This window comes from Coptis chinensis, chromosome 1, assembly GCF_015680905.1.
Source record: "Coptis chinensis isolate HL-2020 chromosome 1, ASM1568090v1, whole genome shotgun sequence".
In the NCBI taxonomy this organism is placed as follows: domain Eukaryota; kingdom Viridiplantae; phylum Streptophyta; class Magnoliopsida; order Ranunculales; family Ranunculaceae; genus Coptis; species Coptis chinensis.
This window is the reverse complement of record NC_141456.1, coordinates 77565832-77571454: the sequence shown is the minus strand read 5'-3', so window position 1 is coordinate 77571454 and position 5623 is coordinate 77565832. Positions and strand designations below refer to the sequence as shown.

Below are 5623 nucleotides of genomic sequence, written 5' to 3'. Positions count from 1 at the left end.
AGTTCTAAACTTACCAAGAGATTAGTGTTTTTATTGCCTTGAGAAGTTCAAGTGTGCGAGGTGAGTCGTGAATAATACGCTCGCACACTTTGAATCAACTTGGTAATTAACACTCTAACTAAGTTTAGCTCTAGTTAATCTAGATCATCAATCTAAACTAGTTAATCTATTAGATTAGTTTTAGTATTAGTTTGCTTTTATATTTTGGGCCCTTGAAGGCAAAGTTGTTTATGTAGGACCCGTTATGGTTTCGCCGAATGATTTACTACGAACCGCGAAACACCCACGCGCAGCGGAATAAGGGGTGTCACGGTTTGGTTAGAAATTTACCTTTTAGATCAACTTCTTGATATCTCTGAGAATCCAATAGCTATGAAATCAACAACCACCTCTTGATCTTCTGTTGTATTCCTTTCAATAGATTGGACGTTGTGTGGGCAACGATCCCCCCCTTCTTTCTCACAAAGCTAGAACTGATTTTGGATCTATCTTTTCTTGCCTCTCTTTTCAATCTAGATGAATAGTGAATTCGGCCAGGAGAGAAGGGTTTCTATTTATAGGCTACAACATGGACCATGAGGAGAAATTAGGGTTGAGCCTCCTGACGGGCTTGGGCTTCCCATGTTCCCCAGAACACACGACCCAAGTCCGTCAACAAATGGTTTATTCCACTAAAGGCCATTGTTGCACTACTGCCCTAATCCTAAATTACGTGTTACGTTTATAGGCTCCATATTATATGCTCGTTGATCTCCCCGTGTTTAAGATATCGAATGTCAGTTGATTAAGTCAAGTTACTGACAACTATATTAATCAACTTCTTATGTCCTTGAGTAGTACCACTCAACTTCATTGTCATATCGGATTAAATCCACCTACAAGGTTTACATGACAATCCTTATGAGCTCCTCAAGGGGACATCATTAACCCGACTTCCTGTGGGTCACGGATTCCTTCTATACTCAACAACACACTTTACATACAATGTCATTATCCAATCCATCGAATTTGTTGATTCACAAATGAATCTCACTCATTGATAATTTAAAGCAATGTACAATGCACGTAAGTGCCCGTTATTATATCCAGATTAAGAGGACAAGCATCCATAATAACAGAGGTGTTTGTTATCTTATATAGTCAGTATAAAGAGAAACAACCTCACTTGGTCCTGTTCAATACACACAAAGTGTACTAGTGTAATCCTATAGTCAAGACAGACTAATACCAGATTATACTACAACAGTACCAATGGTTTGTCCAAATCCATTTAGGTTGTGAACGTTTACGTATACTTTATAAGGTAATGATGATATGATCTTCTGTGTGTCACCACACACCATATCATCTACAACATAAAGTATTAGACACATGCATATAACTAATAACATATATAATATGCATAACATTTTCCCATATGATTCTCATTTAAAATATAAAGAATTAGAGTTAATACAAAAGTAATGCTTTTAGTATATAACCCTATCAGTTTAATTATTAAAAATCCCACAATCCGGCCACTTTTTAAGTGGATCTTTTTTGTAACATAAAACAAGGAAAAACTCGAACGGTTGGGCCTGATTCTCAGATCACGCGCCAACCAACGTTGCCTTCTCCTCAAGCAACGTGTAAGCACGACTTGAGCATTAAATTTTAAACCTTCTCAAAGCCCATGTAAGAGGATACCTTGTGTGTTCAAGCATGCTTACGTGATTGTTTGAATTTTAATTTTCGCACTGCAATTTACATTCACTCATGAAGCTGAACCCGAGCCACATAACAACCATTGTGAAATCATTCCCCAATGTAGATAAATCGGATGATGCTTGATTCTTGAAGCCCTAGACCGAACAACTAAATTAAAATCAATCAACTAGATCCTAAAGTAGTCACAATCCTCTAGAAAAGGATTAAAATATAGCCACGAGGATTTAGAGTAAACGAGCCCAATTGTTCCTCTTAATAGGGCATAGTAAATTATAGACCAAGCAAAGTTTTCAAAACTCCTAACTTGGAAAAAATGAATTTCGATTGCCTGAGCATACATTGCATTGTTTGCGCATGTTAGGCAAGTTTTGCTCTCTTGCTAAAAGTGCATGATACTGAGTTCAGGCACTATAAGTATTAGTGAGAATAAAACTTACTCACGTAGGAGAGCACGTTGTCCTAGACAATCTCTAATTTCTCGTCCTCCACCTACTAAGATGGCCGACGAAGTAGTGCAAGCTGAAGAGCCTCTTTCCAACTTCTACACACCGTTGCAAGATGGACCTCCATCTTGTATACGACTCACACCGCTCATGAGCGACTTTTGCATTCCACCAAACGTGTTCAATCTTTTACCCATATTCCACGAGTTAGAACATGAGTTACTGTATGAACATCTTTGCTGGATACATGAAGTATGCAATACTTTCCACCATCTGAGCATCACCGACAATCAAGTAAAGCTATGAGTGTTTCTTTTCACTCTAGCTGTAAAGTCACGCATGGCTTCTTTCTCAGAAGCCTGATTCTTTCGATACATGGGAAAAGGCTATGTTCTCCTTCATAAAGAAGTACTTTCTCGCTGAAGAAAATAGAAGATATAAGAAGCAAGATACAGTTCTTCAGACAGAGTCCGAGTGAGACATTTTTTGAAGCATGTGATAGATTCTCTGACCTACTCCATTCATGCCCTCACCATAAACTAGAAAAATCCACACTTACATGTTTCTTCAAATGTCTTCTCCAAGAACACAAAGTAACCCTCGACATCATGAGTAATGGTAATTTTTTGGATAGAGGTGCAACCGAAGCTTTAACCTTTCTTGAAAACCAAGCTGAAAAGAGTACCCATCTGATAGGGTTATATGCTAAAAATATTACTTTTGTATTAACTCTAATTCTTTATATTTTGAATGAGAATCATATGGGCAAATGTTATATATATTATATATGTTATTAGTTATATGCATGAGTCTAATACTTTATATTGTAGATGATATGAGTCTAATACTTTATATTGTAGATGATATGGTGTGTGGTGACACACGAAAGATCATATCATTAGTACCTTATAAAGTATAAGTAAACGTTCACAACTTAGATGGATTTGGACAAACCATTGGTATGGTTGTAGTATAATCTGGTATTAGTCTATCTTGACTACATGATTACACTAGTACACTTTGTGTGTATTGAACAGGACCAAGTGAGGTTGTTTCTCTTTACACTGACTATATAAGAGAACAAACACCTCTGTTATTATGGATGCTTGTCCTCTTAATTTGAATATAATAACAGGCACTTATGTGCATTGTACATTGCTTTAAATCATCAATGAGTGAGATTCATTTGTGAATCAACAAACTCGATGTATTGGGTAATGACATTGTATTTAAGGTGTGCTGTTGATTATAGAAGGAATCCGTGACCCACAGGAAGTCGAGTTGATGATGTCCCCTTAAGGAGCTTATAAGGATTATCATGTAAACCCTACAGGTGGATTTAATCCAACATAATGTCCATTCTAAGGATAGGAATACAATAGAATATCAAGAGGTTGCTGATTCGTAGAGCTTGGATTCTCAGAGAAATCACAGCTGATAAAAAAGGTATGATTTCTAATCAAAATCGTGAACACCCTTTATTCCGCTGCGCATGGGTTTTCATGGTTAGTAGTCGATGACATGCAACCATAATGGTTCTTACACCATCGAGGAGACATAAACAATTTTATAATAGCTCAACCCAGTACATCTATGGCTAGTGGTATTTTTAAGGTGAAATCAGATCCAAAGATCAAAACTTTTATCGAAACCTTCACAAGAAATATGGATGCCCTCACAACCAAACCAAAAGACCAAACCCCCCATCCTGTCATGAACATAAATACCTCACCATGCAATTTCTGTTTAAGCTTAAATCATATAGATGTCATCTATCCCTTGATCACAAACCTATCATCACTTCAACAAGAAAAAGTGTGTGCTTTCAATGTGCCAAATGCACCATGGAGACAACACCCAAACTTCGCATGGACCAATAATCCACAAACCCATCCTCCTCCAGTTTTCAATAAACCACCAAATGCATTCAGACAAGGACAAGGCACTAATAACAATCAGAATAGAGCATTGGTTCCATCCCATTTTAACAAAAACTACCAAAATCCACCTATCAACAACCAAATAGACCTAGTTCCCATTACACTATAAACTAGTGTCCAAACAGATAAGCCCACCGAAATAATGCTATCTGTCATGCAACAACAAACCCAAATCCTAGCATCCATGCAACAATCTCTGAACTTGTTAGCCTAAGACAAAACCCAAAAAGGTGTGTTCCTAGGTCAAGCTATTTCAAATCCTAAACCAACAAACACAACCTTTTGAAGCAACAAGTGATGTGAACAAAGCTAGAGTGCAAAAAACTTTTTCATAATCATCCCATCTAGGAGGATTAAATCCTCTTTTCCTTGATGTATTCCTTCTCCATTCCATTCCACCTTTTGCTTTAAAAGGAATACATCAATAAGGTAACCGGACCACTCCACTTGGAGTGTGTGGTTGAAAGTGCCGGATCCTTACTCCACGTATATCTCGCATATTCTTTGTAAAACACTTTTTACTTGTTGTTTGAATAAGTGTGAACCCGTGGAGCGAGTATACATTTTTTTTTCTTTATTTTACATTTCTTTATTTTAAAAAAAATAGTTGTTTTCTCTGTTCTGTAATGTAAGATTCTCGATACATCAATAGTTATGTGATTTTTCCAAAAACAAAATGGACAATGGATTTTGCACAGTCCAACTCCTAGAATAACGCAATCTAAGGGCGGTTTGAGATTAGTTCTGCTTACTAAGGGTCACCTATATCACCGATCTATTCGCCGAGTCAGGACATTCCATGTCTTGCACAGTAAATCTCCCAACTAGTGTAGCCGAAGCTCTGTCTGTCTAGATTGGGTTCGCCCCAGAGCTGACGTGAAAGTTGCCTAAGAATATCTGTTATGGTTTGTTTTTTAAAAAATTAGCATTACAACTTTTGAGTATGAGTTTTTTAAAACATCTCTCCATAGTTTTCAAAACTAGATGAAATAAAAATAAAAATTATACACCGTGGAGTAACCAAAATGATACCGGAATCACATATAATTTTATCTTCTTGTCAAAACCTCTATATGGTTAGAGATATCTTTTCCTGCCGCAGCTAATAGAGCAGCGGCAAGAAAGATTGAGAAACACGAGGATGCTTGTATGTAGGGCTAACCAGTATTGTTTCGTTCCGTTCAGTTTTGACACTTTCAGTTTTTTGGCACAACAGTCTGTTGAGCTCCTTAAGAGGTTGTAGAAAGTTATGAACAGTAACATAATGACAGCTAGTTCTAACGAGTTTGTATTTAGGAGGATATGATTTGCCATTTAGAAAAAACTTGCAGCGTAGCTTGTTGCACGCTTGCCTCCACCTCTCTATTTGTCTCGAGAATTTGACGTTAAAAAAGACTTAAATTTGTACAAAATTTTCAAAAAAATTCCCTTTCTTCTAAAAATCTTTCCCCTTCACAATCTCTCCCTTTCTAAAAAAAAAACTTTCAAAAACTGTCAAAAATGTCTTCTGTTACGAACAAAAACCCTCTACCT

At 36.9% G+C, this 5623-nt stretch overlaps 1 non-coding gene across 1 annotated transcript; it reads right to left on the bottom strand.

Annotated features, from left to right (window-relative positions):
- Positions 1–2584: 2584 nt before the first annotated feature.
- Positions 2585–2691, bottom strand: LOC147525264 (small nucleolar RNA R71). The gene has a single exon (XR_015206181.1). It is a non-coding gene; the product is annotated as a small nucleolar RNA R71 (small nucleolar RNA).
- Positions 2692–5623: the final 2932 nt, after the last annotated feature.